We start from the raw sequence: 23,504 nt of genomic DNA on the forward strand, positions 1-23,504 counted from the left end.
GTGTTCTCTCTCACACTGGGACTGTTACCTGGATCCCCATATATATAATGGAATGAGTCCTGGACCTAGTGCCAACTAAGAGTCCCCTGTTATCTCCAATCTCCTTAGCTGTATAAAAAAGAGTTGAAGTTCGAAATAGTGTACTATTAGCCTGTAAAGGAAATCAAAAATGCAGGCGGATAAAAATAGAGAGATTGGGAATTCTATGTAGTGGTTCATAGTCATCTCCCAACTCCCATCTTCAACTATACAGTTGGCTGAGAGCTCTGGAAGTCAGTGTCTTAACTCTGAGATACCACTCCATACCTGTCAGATTGGCTAGAATGACAGGGAAGGATAATGCGGAATGTTGGAGGAGATGTGGGAAAACAGGGACCCTGATACATTGTTGGTGGAATTGTGAACACATCCAACCATTCTGGAGAGCAATTTGGAACTATGCTCAAAAAGTTATCAACTGTGCATACCCTTTGATCCAGCAGTGCTACTACTGGGTACCCCAAAGAGATACTAAAGAAGGGAAAGGGACCTGTATGTGCACAAATGTTTGTGGCAGCCCTGTTTGTAGTGGCTAGAAACTGGAAACTGAGTGGAAGCCCATCAGTTGGAGAATGGCTGAATAAATTATGGTATATGAATGTTACGGAATATTATTGTTCAGTAAGAAATGACCAACAGGATGAATACAGAGATACTTAGAAAGACTTACATGAACTGATGCTGAGTGAAATGAGCAGTTCCAGGAGATCATTATATACTTCAACAACAATACTATATGATGATCAGTTCTGATGGACCTGGCCTTCTTCAACAATGAGATGAACCAAATCAGTTCCAATAGAGCAATAAAGAATTGAACCAACTTCACCCAGCAAAAGAACTCTGGGAGATGGTTTGGCAACTGTCAATGCTGAAAAATTACGCATGCATATATCTTGTAAATAAAAAGCTATTAAAAAAAAAAAAAAGGAAGCTAGTGTCTTAGATTCAGTTAACAAGGTTGCTGCTGGCTTGCACAGGAGTTTGGAATCTTCTCTATGATTTGTTGGGAACATATCGTGATACACAGAAATCTCCTCTTATATAGACCTTTTCTGCCAATCTTCTCACTTTTCTTGGACTGGAATGCATCACTTGGCACTTTTTTTGCTTTTGCTACTGCAGACTTGATTTTGGTACATTATTTTTAAAGTTATTTAGAGACAAATTTGAAAGAGTTTGAATGAATTCCAACCTTTACTCTAACACCTTGGCTCTGCTTCAGTTTTCTGGAGCTACAAGACACTTATTAGCTGTGTGACCTTTAGCAAATCACTTTACTTTTCTGACTTTCAGTTTCCTTACTCATAAAATGAGTCATATAATAGCCATGTTTATATAATGGTAATATTTGCACAGGGTATTATGTAGGAAGCTATTTGAAAATCTCTGGTACAAAAATGTAAATTGTTTTGAGCAACTACAGTTATTTTTTTCTATCAATTTCTGATTTCAAAGAAATCATCACACTATTTTCTATCAAATATAAACAACTGACAAGCTAAATTCAAACGTTATCTTTCCCAAGACGATTTGAATATTAGTGTAACATGTTTAACTCTTAGAGAGAGAGAGAAACCAGAGTTCATATATATATATTAACAAGTGACAAAATTTTCATTTAATGAAACAAAAAAAAATGTACATTTTTAGGAATCAGCTAGTCAATGAAAAAATTATGGAAGTGGGGGAGTAAGTGAAGAGGAGGGATACTCAAAATCCTTGTAGGCTCAATAGAGGGTCCTTATTAGAGAAAGCATACTGCAATGGGAAACCTGGAAAACACATAAGACTCAGAATCAGAAAGTTTGTTTTCAAACACAATCTTTCTTATTAATTTTGATCAAGTCAAGTAACTTTACATAGCCTAGATTTTCTTTATTTATAATAATGGGGAAAATCCTACCTATATTAGAAGATTAACTTGAAGATCAAATGTGGCAACATTTTTTTAGTTTTTTTTCCCCCTGAAGATCATTTTTTTAGTCATAGAACATTGTGTTATGTGAAGTATTAATACTTTTTTCTGTGTGAAAACTCTATTCAACAAATCAGATTAGAGCCCATTTATAAAATTGACAGGTTAAGTGGTTTGCCCATATTTAAATATTCTGCAAATGATTGAGGTAATATTTGATATCACCTTTCCTTGGCTCTGCATATAACACAATTATCAACTTATTGCCACATGATTTCTCAATACTGTGCTACATTGGAAAGAACACTACTGTCATCAGAAAAAAAAAAAGACTTAGATTTCAATCTTACTTCTAATATTTACTATCTGTGTTATCTTGGTGAAACCTCTTCATTTTACTGGGCCTCAGTTTCCTCAGGTGTAAATTAAGAGTTTTCAGTAGATATCATATGTGATACCTGCTAGATCAAAAACTGATCTTTTGATGCTCTCTATAAAAAACAGCTCTTGTCACTCTACTCATTTCAGAATTATTTTATGACTATGTAGTTTATAATTGGAACATTTACAGGTATTTTGCCTATAAAGAGACTCCCCTGAAAAAACTCAAGTATCTAAAAAAGCACTTTTGTTCAGTTTCATTTAAGACTGTTACATTTACACATATTTCCCAGTTGCTTTCTTTTCTTTTTATTTATTTAAATTTTTATATTGTTTTCAGAGTAAAAAAAAAATCTACCTTTTTATCATCCCATTTCAAATAGGCATAATCAAGAAAAAACAACTTTTTGTATTGACCATATAAAAAAAGTCTTATTTTTCACTCTGATTTTTGCCTTCCCATAGGAGATGACTAGCATCTTTCATCATTGATTATCTGGAATTATAATTTATCATGTCACTGATCAAAATTCCCAGTTATTTAAAAGTTGTTCTGCCTTATGAATTTGTTATCAGTACATAAATTGTAATTGTTGTGTCAATTCATGCAACTCTTCCAAGATTACTCTGAAGCTATCTACTTTATCATTTTTATAGCTCAATGGTATTCCATCACATTCATATATCATCATTTGATTAGATATATCCCAATTTATACATATTTTATCAAATTACCATTCTTTGCACCTCAGAGTCATAGAGATTTTGTATATTCTTGGAAATTTATTTTGCTTAGGACTAAACCCTCTTCCATTTTAATTTCCTAATTTCTTCTTCCCTCTTTCTTCCTGTTGTCCTGTTGAACACACTGAATTTTTGTACTAAACTCTGTATATGTATTCTTCCCTATTTTGACAAGTTGAATTAAAGGATTTCAAATGTCACTTATCACAACTTCTTGTTTGTATAGTCTATTTCTGTATCCTAATTATGTGAGATAATTTCCCCTAATGTTCCTTCTGTCTCCCTACCCTTCCTGCCATATATTCTGCTACCTTACTCTTTGTATTCTTCTCATATGAAACTATGATAGAACCATTCCCTGGCACTGTATAATTAGATTACCTCTAAAATCTCTGAAAAATCATTGGTTCTAGAAGAGAGAGATACATGTTTCACCTCTCCATGTTTTATTGTGCATAATTTATCCTCATTATTTCATGATTGTTCATTCATATTTACACTTTGTAAAAAATTCTTTTAATTCTTGTGTTTGAAGTAAAAAAAACCAAAAAACTTAGTTACTTTTCATCACTTCTGGTCTTTTCATCAGGAATGTTTGAAGTTTTCTATTACATTGACAATCCATTTTCCCCCTGCAGAATTCTATTTATCCTTGCAGGTTTAGTTATTTTTGGCTGTATCCTATTTAGAATTATATAAAGAATAAGAAGGGATAATTTGCTTTTTGGAATATTATCTTCCATGATCTCTATTATTTTATAATGCTAGTCAACAAGTTATATCTAATCCTGTCGGTGATTCTTTGATGTGAATATTTTTAATTACTTGTAACATTTTTTCTTGCTCCTGAAATATCTGTATATTGGTTATGTGTTTCTGGAATTTTTCTCTTGAATGTTTTTTCAGGAAATTATTTTTTCTGTGTTTGTTGTTTGTTTTGTCTATTTCCAAGTGAAAAAAAAATCTGCTCTCTACTTCTAAGAGGTCTGAAGTTTTATTTTGAGAATTATTGAAAAAACAATGTATCAGGTTTTTTTTTTTTCCTTTCTTTTTGTTCCAGCCCGAGTCAATTGATTTTGTTTGACATTGCTTAAATTTTCTTATATTTGTGATCTATTTTAAGATATTTCTCTCATGAAATCATTAGTTTTTATTTGGTTTAGTCTAATTATCAGAAGTTGTCATTTGAGAAAAGTGTGTGTTTGTATTTGGTGCCAAGTTGTTAATTATCTTTGCAATTATTTTTTTCCACAGCTCTCATTTTTTAAAATTCTTCCCTCTACCACTACCATTTTATTTACCATTAATTTTAATATTGCTTATATCTTCCAGAGATTCTAGTTAAATTTGTACTCAAGCTTTGTTTATCTGAGATTTTCCTTAGAGATGTTTTTGAGAGATTTTTTCTCCTTGTGGGTTTGTGCCTTGAGTGCTCCTGTCTCACCTGAAAAAAAAGCTATTTAAATTAAGATTCTTTTTGTGATTAATTAGTCTTTCAGCCTACTTCCTGTTTTTAAATATTAGGGCCAGGATTTGTGGAAGAGAAGTCTAACCTAGTTTTGTTGATATTTTCTTGGGTTGAATGTTGTGTTATTACAGAGTCTTATGTATGTATTGCAGGTTGGAGACACACATTCAGTCCATACAAAGATCAAACTAGGACAAAGTTTGTTGCTCCTTCCTCTTTTAGTTTGAATTTTAGAAACTATCTAGGGTGGGTTTGAGGAACAGTAAACTATCAGACTCAGTTTCTTTAATTTAGCTGGAAAAGTTTGCTTGTTCAGAGTGACAACTACAATGTCATCTTTGGTTTGGGAATATTTTTCTCCAGATTTCAGCTTTATCTAGAAGTTAGAACTGAAACCTGTTTTGTTCTTTGGATCTAAGCCACAATGCTCCTACTGGTTTCTGACTTTGTTTCTTTTCTGGGCTACCTTTGGGCTTGCAACCACACCTTACCCTGGAGTAACATGTCTTAGCTTGAAAGTTCCCTCTTTAGTTCACTCTGGATCTATGAAAGCTGCCAGCTGGTTCTTCTATCTATCATGGGGCCTTAATGTGGGCCTGAGACCTTCTCTTGCCTTGGTTCATAACCTGTGTATAAGCACTGAAGTGCTTCTCACAGCCTGTTTCTAAGCAGATCCTATCTACAGCATGCATAGATTTCTGTCCCTGCTCCCGGTACAGAAGTTGGATGGAAAAACGACACATTGCAATTTTTCTTGGACTCCAAAAGTTAGTCTGAAATAGTTTCTAGATTTGCTTGAAAGGTCATTTAATTTTAGGGGATGGTGGTATGGTGATGATGGGAATTTCCCTTTATTTTTCCTGCCTACTCTTCTATCAGACTTCATCTCCTGTCCAATTTCTTTCAAGAGTGTCATTAGCATTCGGCAACAACTAGCATTAAGAGGTGTGTGTGTGTGTGTGTGTGTGTGTGCATGCACAAAGAAAAAGTAACAGAGCACAAAATTTTGTGCTGTACCATTTTTTGTTTTTGCCTATGTAGATTATATAAACACATATTTGTCCATCAAAAGTAAAACAAACAAACAAAAAAATAGGTTTTTCTACTGTCTTTGTTTTCTACCTTACTCTAAAGGAGACTTTGGTTCCTGGCAAGAGGGAAAGCAAAAAGTTGGAACCAGAGCCTGCCATTCTGTTCTCAGAGAGAAGGTGGTTTTGGAGTACAATAATATCAATTTGCTCTATTAAATATGATTAGTCTAAGACATAAATGGGGAATCTTTTTTCTGTCAAGGGCCATTTGGAGATTTATGTCATTGGTAGGTCATATGAAATTATCAACTTATAAAACTCAAGCAGTAGGAGGTTGCCGTATCTAGCTTTCAGCTCATCATCATCTGTAATTGCCTTGGCAGGGCCCAACCAAATGATTTTGTGGCCTTTATGTTGCCTATGGGCTGGATGTTCCCTACCCCACCCCCATGTCTGCCTAAGAGAAGCAATTTTTAGGTTCTTTAATGTTCCTCTTTGAAAAAGAAAGAAAGACCCAATCTTATATCCATGGCTTGATTCCTTTCCCATAAAAGTTAGTTTCACAATGAATACACTAAATAGCAAATATATTCATTTATACAATTCAATAGCAACATAGAAATCAGAAAATGTATGCAAGTGAAAATATGTACCAAACAATACAAATTGAATGAAATCTCCCTTTGGGAATAAGGTAACAGCTCAAATCTAGAAAGACTCAAATCTTACCCAAGGGGGGCACTCTCTGAAGTTTCTAGTGTAAGATCTGGGAATAGAGACATGATTGTAGTTTTGTATATTGGTTTTTTACCAAAGTCCTTCTTTCCACTCAGTCACATGAAGGGAGGTTGGAATGTCGTGTCTTCTCTCTCACACTTAGAAGGCAGATGAACTATAAGACTTTTCTTTTCTCCTTCCTAATCAGTCACTTATTTTCTTAATTAGTGAGGATTAAGTCCCATGCAATTGGCCCTTTGAGCCAAAGTTTAGATTTCTCTCCTGTCCAAAGCCTTTGTAGTCCTTCCCAAAGATCAGCTGGGGCAATTTCAAAGTATATAATTCTACAATTACTAATACAAATATTAGTATTTTAAAACAACAAAGATGATTTCCCTGGTGTTCCAGGTAATTAACCTATAATACTGTTGAAATACAAATTAAACAAATGCACATTTCACATTGTCAACTTACAGTATTGTCATCTAAATACATGTGTAATTATATCTTCAGGCTTAATTATAATGTCATAATTTAGGGCAGAGACTGATCTAGATTTCCAGAGTTCCTATACTCAAATTAGTAATTGGTATGGGATGACAGAATCATTACAGAATTGTTTGTTTACACTTGGATCTACAGCCATATGAAGTGGCTATTTGTTCTGTGGCTTGAATCTCTGTCCTTATAATCTCTGCTATGGATTAGGGAAAGAAAGGAGTTATCTCTGGGTTTTATACTCCTGCTCTGTGATAATATTTGTACTCTCCTTCTCTTGAAACACTTTTGTCAGCACTCATATCTGCCTCAGAAGCCTTTTGGACAACTAGTAGATGGTCTATTTTTCTATGTCTTTGCCTAAGTAAATGTACCTCAATTCTTTTCACCTGCTTACTATAAAGTATAATCTATTCCCCTATAGTATTGGCTTGAATAGTCCTGAGTATGCTCCCTCCATTCCCTGGAGCTATTTTGTACTCAATCTCTAATACAAATAAACACACACACACACACACACACACACACACACAACACAAACTTGAGTTTTATTACACTGTACAGATCCTTTAAAAAGATCTGTACTGGATGGTGGGACAGCACTAAATAGAATGTTGGTTTATGTTCAGGTTTGTTTCCTTTGAATTATATTAACTACTTATAGGCATGAAGACATTTTCCCCTTTGTTATATATAAACATGTGTATGTGTATGTGTGTCTGCGTATTCCCCTTCTGCTTAGATATTCTTAATTTTTAGCATATCATGATTTCTTGGCAGTCTAGGTTAAATGGATAAAGTAAAATATTTAGGATTAATAAAGGAAATAATACATTGAGCCCAGTGACTCAAGGGCTTCTAAAGAAACCTGCCTTTTAGCACATTGTCCAGACCCAGTGCATGCTCTCTCAAATAGAGGCAAAGTGATGTGTTCTGGCTCAAGGGACCATGGCAAATAGAACAAAAGCTTGTGTTTAGGGTTGTTTCCTTTGAATTCAGTAACTATTTATAGGTGCATAGATATTGCCTCATTTGTTATTCATAGCAAGAGGTTTTATAAGAAGCCATCACAGGCGGTGGTATGGTCTTCACCTTTTAGCTATGCTATTTCAGAGTTAACAGTGCACAGTACTATCTAAAGTTTAACTTTATGGTCAGGAGTCAACATATTTTTAATTACCAATCACTATTCTGTGCCTCAGTTTACTCATTTTAGGTTTTTGAGTTAGTAATTTTTAAGGATCCTTCAAACTTTAAATTCTTTGATCACAATCAAAGCACATAATGTTGAAAACCCAGAAAGGAAATGATGTCAACCTGTAACAGTGACAGGAAATTTTTTGAGAGGAATGTGATATGGCACAGTAGATGGAAGACTAAATTTGAAGTTAGAATAATGTGGGTTCGATTTCTGCTAATCCATGTTATTAGCTTAGAGACTCTAAGTAAGTCCCTTTAACTCATGGTGTTCTAAGCAATTCTCAGAGATTCTCTGTTTCAGACAAAATGCTGATTTGCTTCAGTAAAGGGAGTGTACCTACCAAAATTTTCATAAGAGGATGCTGTATGTGTAGTGGTGATTGAAAGAGTATGGGGATTTAACATGTATTGGACTGCCTGCCATCTAGGGGAGGGGGTGGGGGGAAAGAGGGGAAAAGTTGGAACAGAAGGTTTCAGAAGGGTCAATGATGAAAAATTACCCATGCTTATATTTGTAAATAAAAAGCTATAATAAAAGAAAAAAAGAAAGAATATGGGGGAAGGTTGTTTGCTTTGCCAATGACTGTTTCAGAAAACCTGTAAGAAGTTCTAATGCAGGTCCTCTTTATTATTCTATTTCAACTATTCTATTTCTGACTTCAAAAAGTCAGCCTATAATTCAACACTTACATTTTCTTCCTCATGATTCTTTTGTATCAGAATGCCAATAGAATTTTCTCAGTATTGTTGCTAGGACTTTCCCTTTTCTTGTTTGTACTCTCAATGGCAGCTGTCTAAGGTTGTGCACAAAACAGAACAAAATAAAAAATTTTTACATTTTACATTTACATTCATTGTCTTGTTTGAATCTCAGGAAACCCTTTGATTTAAATACTAGAAGTCTTATTAGCCTCATCTTATTAATGAGGAAATTGAGCTTCAGAGACCCTGTTACTTGCATATGGTCTCTCATCTAGGAAACATCAAAGGAAAAACTCAAACTGAATCTCAGGGTCAGCACTCTATCCACATTAATCTCCCTGGAACAACTTTGCCCCAGATGATGGGGGAAATGAAGAAGCAGCATATTACTGAACTGAAAATGATAATAGCAAATAAACATATTGAGGCATAGCTACAAAACACATCAAGGGCTCTGCAGCTCATGCAAATTGAATGGTAGAGCAGAGGGGATTCTGATGATTTGTACTTTCATAAACGATTTGGAAGATGCTTTGTGCCAGGACTGAGAATGGAAAGGTCACGTTGTTCAGTATGCAAAAGACGGCCTGTCTGATGAGGTTATATTTCTCTGGGAAATCAGTGAGGCTGATTCTACAAGGGCATATGACCGTCTCTTTCCTTTCAGGCTGCCATATCGCTTAGACAAAAGATTATCAGGTTCAGTTCAAATTCAGACTCTTTTCATCGATACCTCTATGACTTGAGTAATTAAGTTGATTTCTCTGGCCCTCAGTTTACCAATCTATAAAATGATGGAGTGGGAATAGATGTCTTTGAATTCTCCCGGTTTCCTCTTCAGTTCTAAATGTACGATCCTAAAAATCTCTTTCCAGTAAAACAAATGACACAAGATGCCTTTGGCATCAAACACTCATCTCTTGCCCTTTCCACTTGCAGGAGGTCTTTTGGATTGTCTAAAATAATTCACCACATCAGTCTAAGTTGTCTCACTACATTTTATTTCAGATTAAGTGGAAACTGTGACTTGCCATAACAAACAAGGTTGAGTACACGTCAAGAGAATAAATATCACAATCAGCTGTTTTTTTTTTTTTTTAAGAAGAAAACTTGAACTTTTTAAGGAATAAAATATATACTCAATTACCTCAGTGAAATGAACAGAAGGGACAAAAACAAAAAGGACTTGGTAAAGGGTACATCAAGTTGGTACATGAAATTGAATGAAGATTACTATTATGGATTTCTCTTTTGAAGAGGGGGAGTATTCCGAAAAGAACAAAAAGGCTATTCTACAAGATACTGTGACTGATTTTATTGCAAGGGCAAGTGGAAACTGATGCTAAGGTGGGGGAGATAAGTGGCTTGTTTTAAGAGAAATCAGAGGTATGGCTGCAGTCTGGGGAATATGAGGGAATGGAACTTTCTGGAGTGAAAAACAGTAGGACAGAACATTTAAATGGAATAAATAATGCAGCCATCATTCTGCATCCTCACCCCATGTGGGGAGGAGAGGAGCTCCCTGTCATTCCAAGCAGAAATGAGAGTTTGCTGTCAAGAAGTTAGGTTTCAATGATAAATATTTTAAATGAGGAGACAAATTCAATGCCATTCTAATCAGTTCACCAGAAAATAGGTATAGCATAGAGACATCTGAAAAAACCTTTTGCATTGTGGTGACAAGAGTAGGATGTGTTTGCTGTGTTTTATTTTGTTTTATTTTTCTATATCTGAGCTGAGCCAGGAAGCTTAATAATATATACACTATCTAGTTTAAGAAAAACTTAACATTCTTTCTTCAGACTCACCTTGCTTTGAGAAAAATTAGGGTCCAGAAGGCTTGTTGATAATAATATATACATAATAAAAGCTTTAAAAATAACATAAAAGAGTGTGTTTGAATCTGTAGGGGAGCCTTTTTTGGTCTTTGTCTTTCTATCCTTTTTGTAGATTGCGGCAGATACGAACAAACAGACAAATAAAAAAGCAGGTTTGAGATCCAGGCAATCCTTGAATAGCTATTCAACGGGTCATTCCTAAAAAGGAATTTGAATGATTATAGGTTGTCAATCATAAACTCACAGAAGTCACACAAAACTTCTTACCCTAAATCAAATATTAGTCTGTGATAGTAGACTCTAAATTACTACTAAAAAAAGGGAAATTCAAACAGATACAACGCAGTGATCCAACTTAGATGGATAGCTAATCTGTATCCCAAGTGTCCCTGTTAGAGAAGAAAAGCCTTCCATGGCTAGATTTATTTCCTCTTGAAAGAAAAAAAAAAGAACTGAATATTTTCTCTTGTTCGATACATGGTATGTAGGTTCTGCCCCTCTAATTGAGTTAGAGATTAAACTTTTGGGTACTATGTTAAAACAGGATAGTGGAGCTCCTTTTCTTGTGGGAAAGAGTTAGTATCTTTTCTGAGGACTCCAATTGAAGTCAAAATTTGAAAACAGAAAAAAACAACATTCCAACAATCCCTAGTAAAACAATAGCTATCAGCAGACCAACACCTTACAGAACCACAATACCACAATAGTATTACATGCCAAAGAAATGACCATCATAAATACCAGAAACCATCAGTAAATTTGTAGCATGAAAGTATGTGTTCAATATATATTTTGGCTGAATAAAGTACCAATGTGTGTTTCCCTTGAGAAATATTCCACAACAACATGTGTCATTTTTAGTGTATATCCTGGAAAGATAAATTCCTGATGTGGGTCTCAATTCTTACATGCCCCTTTGCTATACATATTCTCTCTATATATACTTTCCTAAGAATATACCAGCTCTATTCTTGATTCTCATTAAAGCCTCACATTTACTTCTTAAGGATTTGTGAGTTGGATCAATATTTATGGAATAAATGACCTACTCATATTTCTTGTTATTCTGTGTCATTAAATTTCTTTGTTTTGAATTAATCATGTCCTCAGATTCATCAGTCAAAGTATGCATCCAGTCCTGTGAACTTCAGGAAAGCTTTTCTATGAGAATCCAGTAAGACAGTTCCTAGATGATAAATACTTTCCTTTGGCAAGAGATGTTGTAAGTAATCTTCTGATTTCTCTGATCTCTGGTCTCCATATTATCAATTATTATTCTCTTTATTTTACATCTTTTAATATTTTTCAAAATATTTTTATATATGCTTTTTTACTGAGTCTTTTCAAAATCTCATTGGACTATTAGGACAAGCATCCTTTTACATATATTAAACATTCTTGATTTTTTTTCAGCATAGACACCAAATCATTTATTCAACAAATATTTATTAAATAGCTGCTGTGTGTAAGATACTGAACCAGGTATTAAGTATTCAGAGATCAAGACAAAAAAAAAAATCATGTTTTCCAAAAGAGTACAATAAAATAGCAGGAATTAAGGGAATGGAAGCATGCTTAAAAAATAACTATGCCACAGGGGAGGGTGAGATAAATACAAAAAGATAGCCTAAGCAAATTACTATGGAAAATTTTTAGACAGAAATGGATTGGAGCCCCATAGAGACTGTCAATAAGAAATCTATTACAGTAGTTAGGTTTGGAAGAAGTCTATGAAAAAGGACCATGGGGGACATCAGGAGAGGAATGTGGTTCTGAGTTTGTGAATTGACAAGATATCCAGTGGATAAGGCCAGCATTAGTGTCTAAAATAGTGAGGAAATCCAAGATAAATTTAATGAATTTCATCATGAGGCTTTAAAGATATTCTCTAGGCAAAATGGGATATAGCATTTATTTTTAAATTTTGGATTGTTCTTTGGAAGTTTTTCCTTCTTTCATTTGGGGGGGTTCATCAGAACCCCAAATATTAGGAAAACAACTCCTCTTATCTCTCTGCCAACAATTCCTTCTTGAAGCTATGCAGATTTCCCTACTTTTCTTGGCAAAGATATGTATTAAAATTCTTCTTTAATTCAGTCATGGCAAAGAACTCCAAATGGAAAAAATTTTAAGATAAGCATAATAAACATTGAAAATCAGCTTTGTTGTGATAAAAATCATTTTGTGAATGAAAAGCAAAATAAGGCATCATCCCTGCCTTTGTGAAGCTTAGTATAGTAAAAGGAACTGACATGCACACATGTAATCATAAAACAAAATAAAAAAAGGATAAGTACATCTGCTACATGTACAGAAAATTATCTGAGAGATCTATTAAAAAAAAAAAGTGGTGGGGGGAAGGTATTTTTAGATTGCAGAATGTTTGAAGTGGATCATTGACTGTGTCATTGAAGAGGTGACATCTGAGTTGTCTTTTCAAATATGAGAATATGTTTAACAGGAAAAGAAAGGAAAAAAGAACTTTGGGCATAGGAAATCACAGAATCAGGCAGAGTTTAAGAGAAAGAGAAGTTCAGTTTATATTGATTTTATTTTCAATTTAGGGAAGTAAAACTACTTAAGGAAGAATGAGATGAGACAGAAGAGCAAATGTAGTCTCACAAAGAAATTTGATCTCTATAGTACAAAAATAACTGTGATATGGAGGAGGGTGAGATAAGAGCTTTTATGTTATTTTTAACAGATGAGTTACACAAAAATGTCCATTGTAGACATAAGAAAGATAAGTCTGACAATGGTATGAAATATGAGAAATATGGTGAAAGGTAAGAAGACATTCTTCTATGATGAGTCAATCAACAAGTATTTAATAAGTGTTTTCTTTTGTTTGTTTTTTTACAATGTTCCTTACATTTTGTTTTAGGTACTGAAGATACAAAGAAAAGTTAAAAATAACTAAACAAAAGCAATCAATCAATCAAATAAAAAACTCCTGTCCTCATAATTCACAGTTTAATGAGAGAGATAAATGACAAATAATTAGTACCTAAAAGAGATATAGGGATTAGATGGAAGGTATTCACAGAAGAGAAGGCATGAATATTTAAGATGAGATTAGAAGGACTAAGAATGGGGAAACTTTCCTAAGAAGATGGGATTTGAATTAAACATATTAAAAAAGAGCTTGCTATCTCATTGAAGGGGAGAACATGCTGGCCACATAAGGAAAAACAAAACAAAACTTTTTTTCTAGGGCCTGTGAAGTTATGAAATAATCTTTTTAATCACTCAGCACTTGTCCTAGGAGTGACAAGAAGTAGCATGTTCAACAGACAAGGAGGTGATCTGACAGCATCTGTTGTCTCTCCAAGGGACAGATATACTTGTTGCCTGGATTTCTACTCCCTCTATGCCTTGTGATGGCCCTAAAATCTAATTTCCTAAGCTCAAGAATGATTGTTCCTTCCTCCACAGTGGCCCCACTTGTGTTTCTCACTGTGACTGAAAGATGCTTTTCAGTCTGAACTGGGGAAAAAAAGTAGAGTAGTTTCAAGTTTTCTATTCAAAACCAAATAAACACTTCACATCAAAAAGAAGGCATGCCAGCACTCTTTGTTCCTCAGAGTAAAGGGTTTGCCATCCTTAAATTTTCCATTCTTGGTTCTGGCCTGTGAATTGTATTTATAAAGCCAAGGTTGTCTTTTGATTTATTTTCTCAAATTATTATTTGAAAGATCATTGCTAATCTCCATATCTGTGTGTCTCATATTTACATGTGTGGATGCATAGAATTCTAAAATATCTATAATAGCCACCTTATCACCATATCACTGAACTCCTTTAACACAGGATGCCAAACCATACACCCCCACTTGCAGGGTCAGCTGTGGCCTCTGGAATGGTCTGATTCTATGCAAACATTGTAAGAAAGCTATGGTCAGTAGTTTCCAAACTCACTGCTTCTGATCCTGCTTTCAATCCTGGCACTCCAAAGTCCTTACTCACACACACATTTCCCTCCTTCTCTTGATTGTTTTTTTCTGAGTACAATATCACAATACTGTATCATGGCCAAGTAGACAAAGTGCTGGACTTCCAGTTCTAAGCTGTATGATGTAAATTCAATTCCACCTCTGATGTTTAGAGGCAAAAAAACAATTTCTCAGTCTGAGTTTCCTCACCTATAAAATGGGATTGTACTTTTTTTTTTTTTTTTTTAAGATCTCTTAATCTCTATGAGTTGATAATCATATTGAGTTTGGAGTGCCAATTTGTTCTGGTCCTTCATATCTGTTTACTAAATCTATGTAGAATTACTCATGGAATTTTAGAGTTGAAAAAAATTTGCAAAAAGCAGTTTAGTTCAGCTCCTTGATAAATGCAGCAGCCACAATCGACAGTATCCCTAAAAAACAAAAATCAGGATTCTTTTTGGATATTTCTAGGATCAGAGTGCTCATTACTTTACAAACAGCCCCTTCCAGTTTTTGCATTATTTTAACTATAAGAAAGCTCCATTTGTATTGAGCTCACATTTTCCTGTTTTCAATGTTCATCATTTAGTATTCTTTCTCTTCTCTGAGCTATTAAAAAAATAAAAAGAATCTCCTTTTGCAGATCCAGTCTTTTCAATACCTCAAAAGTATTTTACAGTTCTTCATAGTTTTCACTTCTTCATTCTAACCAGTCCTAATACCTTCACATAGTTTTTATGTAAAAAGGCTTTAAAACATTTTACCACCCTAACTGCCTACCTCTAGAAATGCTTTTTTCTTGTTCTGAATGAAAAATATTGGCCAAACACAATAAAGCATTCCAGATGGCTTCTAACAAGGACAGCCATTTCACACTGCTGACTTACAGACAACTTCTAAAATGCTGATTTTTTTTTTCCCCACATAGAATTACACACATCAATGCTGAAAATGTCCTCATAGAATTTCTATTTTAAATCTTGCACAAATAAGAATCCTCCCTACAAGATACCAGAAGTATAAAAATACATTTGTTTTTACTTAACAATTTCCCCTTCTTTTGTTCTGTGAGTTCCCACTTCCACATAGCGATATTTCAAAGTCTTTAAGTCAGCTATCATGTGCTACCTTAGTTTTCTCTTTCCAAGCTAACCATTCTGCTTTTTTTCCATTGTAGTTTATGATCTTAAGGACATTTGCCATTCTTGATGTGCTCCTCTGAACCCTCTCAAGATTATAATTTTCCTTTCTAAAATTTGTACCAAGAACTGAACATGGTAATTTATATTAATTTGACCAAGGGTATTATAAAGGGAGACCATCACCTCTCTAATCTTTGCTATTATAGCTTTTATAATATAACATAATCTTGCATCATTATTTCTTGGTTGCAATTTCCTTCATCTGAATCCTATCTGGTATATACAGTCCAATACAAGCCCCAGATCTTTTTTTTTTTTTTCCCTCCTGACACATTTTCACCATATTCTAATTTTATTTTTTCCATATTAGCCATAATGCCAAAAAATAAACAGCCAAAAAAAAAATCTGTCAAACTTCTCTCAAAGTTTATTAAGTTCTCTTTTTGGAGGTGGATAGAATTTTTTATATGGATCCTTTGAAATTTTCTTGGATTATTATGTTGATCAGAGTAATTGTCTTTTATAGTAATCAATGTAATTATTTTTTCCCCTGAGGCAATGGGGGTTAAGTGACTTGCTCAGGGTCACATAGCTAAGAAGTGTTAAGTGTCTGAGGACAGATTTGAACTCAGATCCTTCTGACTTCAGGGTTGGTGCTCTATCTACTGCACCACCTAACTGCCCCTACAGTTATCAGTGAAACAATATTACTGTTATTTTGCACAATATTCTTTTGGTTCTACCTACTTTGCATTACATTACTTCATATAAGTCTTCTCATTTTTCCTCCTGAAACCATTTCTATTATCATTTCTTATAGTGCAATAGTATTCCATGACACTCTTGTAGCACAAACTTGTCTAGTTATTTCTCAACTGAAGAACATCCCCAAAATTTCTAATATTTTACAATCATAAAAATTTGCTATAAATAATTTTGTACATATAAGTTTTTTTACCTCCTTTTCTTTGATCCTTTGAAATACACACATAGTAATGCTGCTGATGGCTCAAAAGGATATAAATGGTTTTATATACCTTTGAGTATAGTTCTAGATTGTTCATTAGAATGGTTGAACCAGTTCACAAAATCAGCAAGAGTGGAGTTTGTATATTTTTTTATATCCCTTCAAATATCTATCAATTTCTTTTTCTATCTTGTTAACCAATCTAATAGATATGAAGTGAAATAACAGAATTGTTTAATTTTGATTTTTCTAATCAATAGTAACTTTTTATGAGAGTGTGAATAGCTTTGATTTATTCTCCTGAAAACTTCCTGTTCGTATTTTTTGATCATTTATTAATTGGAAAATGTCTCTTATTTTTACAAATTTGGCTTATCTTCTATATATTTAAGAAATGTTATCTTTATCCAAAAAAAAAAAAAAAAACTTGCTGTAACCTCCATGCTTCCCAACCAGCTTATTCCTTTCCATTGATTTTATTTCTTCAAGAACTTTTTATTTTCAGGTAATTAAAATCATTCATCTTATTTCCAGATTTTTAATGGAATTTCTCTATCTCCTAGTGTTGGATTTTGTTAATAGTATATAGAAATGCTAATAATTCATATGACCTTATTTTGTATCTTAAAACTTTGCTAAGGTTGCCAATATAACTGCTTCCTTTTTTTTCAGCATCCTCTAGAATTTTCTCATTTGCAAAAGTGATATTGTTGTTTCAACATTGTCTACTTTTATTCCTTCAAATTTTTTTCTCATTACTTCATCCTAGCATTTAAAATACAATATTCAATAATAGTGGTGATTTTGGACATCATTGCTTCATCACAATTATGTGGAGAAAGAGAAAACAGATTTCGAACCCTGAGGACATGAAAAGCAGATCACCTCCAGATGAAGCCTCAAATTGGTCCTCATCTCACAAGGCTCTCTTGGACCTTAAAAGGTCCTTACAAAGGACCTTAAAAGAGAGTTAGGAAAAAAAATGGGGAAAGGAAATGAGAAGCTTGCAAGAGGTTATAGAGGTTATGGAAAAGGAAATACAGAAATAATCTGAAGAAAACTCCTTAAAAAACTAGACTAGTGAAATAGAAAAGGCAAATAGCTGCTTAAAAAACAAGCTTGATGAAACTGTAAAAGCATATAACTCCTTTCAAAATAGATTGCACAAAATGGAAAAAAAAAAAAACTCCTTGAAAAACAGAATTTGTGAAATGAAAAAAAAAATTCATTAAAAAAATTAATTGACCAAATAAAAAAAGAACTATAAAAGGTAACTAAAGAAAATAATTCACTAAAAATTAGAACTGAACAAATGGAAATGAATGACTCAATGAGACATCAAGAATCAGTCCAACAAAACGAGAGGAAAAAAATGAAAAAGTAGAAGAAAATGTAAAAATCCCTCATTGAAAAAACAACTGACTTGGAAAGTAGATATAGGAAAGACATTCTAAGGATTATTGGACTTCCTGAAAACCATGATGAAAAAACGAGCTTAGACATCTTTCCAGGAAATCATGAAAGAGAACTGCCCCGATGTCCTAGAACTAGAAGATAAAATAGCCATTGGAAGAATTTGCCAATCACTTCCTGAAAGAGACTCCAAAATAAGAACTCCAAGGAATATCATAGATACATTTCAGAATTATCAGATCAAGGAAAAAATATTGCAAGCAGTCAGAAAGAAACAATTCAAATTTTGAGGAGGCACAATCAGCATTACCTAGGATTTAGCAGCTTCCACCTCAAAGGATCGATAGGTCTGCAATCTGATATTCCAAGAGGCAGCCAAGAGATTGCAGCTAAGAAGTCAATTATACATCTAAATTGAGCATTATCTTTCAGAGAAGAAATGGACATTCAATGATAGAAGTGAATTTCACTTATTTCTAATTAAAAAACCAGAGCTGAATAAAATTTTGATCTCCAGAGAAGTCAAGATAAGTATAAAATGGTAAAGAGGAAAGAACTTTTGAGAACTATATCTCTGTTATGGATATACTTAGAGAATGCAGGTATAATTTGATTTTATTGTGATAATATAAAAAAGAAACTAGAGATGGAAAGGGTATCATACTGGAAAAAAAAAGGAAAATGAAGGTAAAACGAGGGAAATTACATCCCATGAAGAGGCAAAGCAGTGATGGAGAACAAAACTGTTTGAATCTTTCTTCACATTTGATTCTTAGAGAGAATGTCAGACACATTTGGCTTCACAGAAAAACTTGTCTCACCCTATAGTGAAGTGGGAGGGGGAAGGGGAAAGGAAAGGGAGAAGCTAAGAGAAGGGAAAACAGAAGTTAAAGGGAAAAGATATAAGAAAGGTGGAGGGGCTGCAAAAATGAAGGGCTGTTCAAGGGAGAGGATGATTAGAAGCAAAATACTGGGAAAGAGGGAAAGCAGGAAAGGAAAGAGAAAAACATAACTTGGGGTAAATAAGATGGTGGAAAATCAGAATTAGTCATTTTAATTGTGAATGTGAATGGGATGAACTCTCTCATAAAGAGGAAGCAGATAGCAGAATGGATTAAAAGCCAGAATTCTACAATATATTGTTTACAAGAAACACATTTAAAGCAGAGTGATACATACAGAGTGAAGGTAAAGGGCTGGAAAAGAATCTATTATGCTTCAGATGAAATAAAGAAAGCAGGGGTACTGATGCTGATTTTAGATCAAACAAAAGCAAAAATAGGTCTAATTAAAAGAGATAAGAAAAGAAACTATCTTGCTAAAGAGTAGTATAGATTATGAAGTAATATCAATACTTAACATATATACACAATGTGATATAACATCCAAATTCCTAGAGGAAAAATTAAGAGATCTGTGAGAAGAAATAGAGAGTAAAAGTATAATAGTGAAGGATCTCAAACTTGCTCTCTCAGAACTAAATTGAATCACAAAATAAATAAGAAAGAAGTTAAGGAGGTAAATAGAATTTTAGAAAAGTTAGATATGACAGATGTTTGGGGAAAAAATGAATGAAGACAGAAATGAGTATACTTTTTTCTCAGAAGTTCATGGAACCTAGAAAAAACTGACCATATAGTAGTGCATAAAAACTTCAAAAACAAATTCAGAAAAAAATAGCAAATGCATCTTTTTCATATCATGATGAAATAAGAATCACATGTAACAAAGATCCAGGGAAAAATAGAACAAAAGTTAATTGGAAACTAAATAATCCAATCCTAAAGAATGACTGGGTGAAGCAACAATTCATAGTCACCATCAATTATTTCCTCCAAGAGAATGACAATGAGACAACATACCAAAATTTATGGGATGCAGCCAAAGCAGTTCTTAGGGGAAATCTTATATCTCTAGATGCTTGCTTGTATAAAATAGGGAAAGAGAAGGTCAATGAATTGGGCATGCAACTAAAAAAGCTAAGAAAAATTAAAAAAAAAATCCCAAGTAAATACCAAATTTGAAATTCTGAAAATAAAAGGGGAGATTAACAAAATGAAAGAAAAAAAAAAACAAAACTATTGAACTAATAAATAAAACTGAGATCTGGTTTTATATATATATATTTAAAAAAACCCAACAAAATATGTAAACCTTTAATTAATTTGATCAGAAAAAGGAAAGAAGAAAATTGAATTCTTAGTATCAAAAATGAAAAGGATGAACTTTCCACCAATGAAGGGGAAATTAGAGCAATAATTAGAAACTATTTTATCCAACTGTATGCTAACAAATATGAAAATCTAAGTGAAATGGATGAATATTTACAAAATATAGGTTGCCCAGATTAGCAGAGGAGGAAACAAATTACTTAAATAGTCCCATTTTAGAAAAATAAAATTAAATAAGCTATTTATCAATTCCCTAAGAAAAGTCTCCAGGACCAGATGAATTTACATGTGAATTCCATCAAACATTTAAAGAACAATTAGTTCCAATACTATGCAAACTCTTTGGAAAAATAGGGAAAGGAGGAATTCTACCAAATTCTTTTTATGATACAGGAATGGTATTGATACCTAAATCAGGTAGAGACACAACAGAAAAAGGAAACTTTAGGCTAATTTCCCTAATGAATATTGATGCAAAAATCTTAAATATATTAGAAAGACAGTACAGCAAATTATTTCCAAGAGAATATATCAAGTAGGATTTATATCAGGATTGCAAGGCGTGTTAAATATTAGGAAAACCACTAGTATAATTGGCTATATCAATAACCAGCCTAACAAAAATCATATGGTTATCTCAATAGATGCAGAAAAAATATTTGACAAAATCCAACACCCATTCCTATTAAAAACACTAGAGAGTATAGAAATAAATGGATTTTTCCTTAAATGATCAGGAGCATCTATTTAAAGCCATCAGCAAGCATCAGATGTAATGGGGATAAATTAGAACCATTCCCAATAAGATCAAGGGTGGAAAAGATTGTTCACTGTCACTATTACTATTCAATGTTGTATTTAAAATGTTTGTCAATAAGAAAAGAAAAAGAGATTACAGGAATTAGAAGAGATAAGGAAGAAACCAAATTATCACACTTTGCAGATGATATGATGGTATACTTTGAGAATCCTAGAGAATCAACTTAAAAAGTAATAGAAATGATTCACAACATTAGCAAATTTGAAGGATACTAAATAAATACACAGAAATCATCAGCATTTTTCTATATTACCAACAAAGTGCAGCAGCAAGAGATATAAAGAGAAATTCCATTTAAACTAACTGTAGATATGTAAAGTATTTCAGAGTCTACCTGCCAAGGTAAAGTCAAGAACTCGATGAACACAATTACAAAACACTTTCTACACAAACAAAGTCAGCTCTAATCTCTTGGAGAAATATGAAGTGCTCATTTGTAGGCCAAGCTAATATAATAAAAGTGACAATACTACCAAAATAAGTCTACTTTTTCAGTGCCATACCAATCAAATTCCCAAGAAATTACTTCACAGATCTAGAGAAAATAATAAGATTCATCTGGAAGAACAAAAGGTCATTATTGTCATTCTCAAGGATGAAATTATTGGTTGTGTCTATATTTGTTGTTTCACCCATTCATTCTTTAGGATTAGTTTATGTAGTTTTTACTTTTACTCCATATGTATCACTCTGCTTTAAATGTGATTCTTCTAAACAACATATTGTAGGATTCTGGCTTTAGTCCAGTCTACCATCTTGGATTTGCCCCCAGGGCATCAAAATTATTGACCTATCATTCCACCATTCAAAATAATACTCAGCTTCCCAAAATTTTATTTAACATATATACAAATGATTGAATAAATTGTTAAATATTTAACCTTGTTTCAGTTATTGTGCTGAGTCCTGGGAATACAAATGCAACTACTTTCATCAGTCTCTGGTTTTCAATAACTTACATTCTAATAGGAGAAGACAATAGATATAAAATAGTAGGAGATGTAAAGTAAAGAGAAAATGGTGCTTGTAGTGTCATAAATTGGAGAAGACCAGGATGTGATATCTTTGATCTGAGACTAGAGTAGACAATTTAAAAGTTTATGAAGCAGAGTCTGATCCCCAGTTAGGGAAACCTTAGTACAGGTGAAAGAAAGATAAAGAGTCAAGATAGTCAAGAGAGACAGAGAGAGAGAGAGAGACAGAGAGAGAGACAAAGAGACAGAGAGAGACAAAGAGACAGAGACAGAGATAGAGAGATAGAGAGAGGTGGGGGCAGAGAGAGATAAGGAGGGAGGAAAAGAAAGATAGGGAGGGAAAGAGGGAGGAGAAGGAGGGAGACAGAGACCAAGTTGTGATTTATTGCTCTGGAAAATATACAAAGTTTTCCAGCCCTTTTAGCTTTCTCTAGTCAGAGAAACCTTTGTTATTTTCACAGAATAAAGACCAATGATAGAAAATGTTTAAAAATGGTTCCTTCCCAGAGTATCACTCAAGTACTTTACCACATGAGGAAGTAAATTCCTGGAATACTTACTAATCAAATGCATATATAATAAAACATTGGAACTAAATTAAGCTTCTGACAACAAATTTTATGAATGTTCAATTAAGTACTTGGAAAATACAATAGAAATAAAGGGTTTTAGGGAAATAATATTACAAGAAGAGTGAGAGATGCTCAATTAATCTGAACAATTCTTACATTCTATGAATAGCTTGACATTGGTAAAGAACTATGTGGACATTGGTTGAGAAAACCAACTAAGGAAAAATATAGTTTTGTTTTTTTTTCTTTTGGAGAGCAGCTTATTAACAGCAGATCTCCTTCTCTTTCCCCTAAATAGATGAAGGGAAGAATAATTGTTGTTCTGAAGTTAATTCCTTGACTAAAGAATGTAGATGAGTTATAATAAAAGACAAAGGGGTTGATTATGGAACAGTGTTTGATTCTTATTTTGTTATCCCCTTTCATTAAATATTTTTGTTTTGCATGAAATATATCCTCTGTCTGACTAATAAAAGTGGCTATATCAGGGCTTATTTTATATATATATAACTCATAGCTAATAAGCCCTATATATATAGAAATTCTTTTCATGTAGTTGAGAATCTAGGGTAGTTTTCTGAGAGCGCATTGGTAGTGGAGGTGGGATGGTGGTAGGTTTTTCTTATATATATATATATATATGTATATATATATATATATATATATATACATATATATATATATACATATATATATATATATATATATAATAAATGGAACTTCTGCTATTTTTCTCATTTTCTAATATCCCACAGATTTAATAAGTATTCTGTATATATATCCAAATCACTAAAAAAATTCTAAATAGTAATAAACTCATAATAAACATAGCAATGAAGAGCACCATGCAGTGTGAACATCGATGCATTTATCAGCTATTCTGGGTATAATAATTTAACCAGTTACAAACTCAGCTCATTACTTTTATCTAAACCACATCAACATATTATCTGAAATTATATCAAAATATCATT

General features: G+C 33.2%; 1 long non-coding RNA gene across 1 annotated transcript in view; it reads right to left on the reverse strand.

The window, feature by feature from the left end:
* Positions 1 to 1,724: 1,724 nt before the first annotated feature.
* LOC127554305 (uncharacterized) overlaps positions 1,725 to 23,504 on the reverse strand; it is an 80,016-nt gene continuing 58,236 nt past the window's right edge. Inside the window, exons 2-4 of the long non-coding RNA XR_007951944.1 lie at positions 10,507 to 10,734; positions 8,687 to 8,790; positions 1,725 to 1,814 (exon numbers count right to left, since the gene is read on the reverse strand). This is a non-coding gene — a long non-coding RNA (uncharacterized LOC127554305). The remainder of the gene's footprint in view (positions 1,815 to 8,686; positions 8,791 to 10,506; positions 10,735 to 23,504) is intronic.

The sequence above is a fragment of the Antechinus flavipes genome, chromosome 3 (assembly GCF_016432865.1).
Source record: "Antechinus flavipes isolate AdamAnt ecotype Samford, QLD, Australia chromosome 3, AdamAnt_v2, whole genome shotgun sequence".
Taxonomy (NCBI): domain Eukaryota; kingdom Metazoa; phylum Chordata; class Mammalia; order Dasyuromorphia; family Dasyuridae; genus Antechinus; species Antechinus flavipes.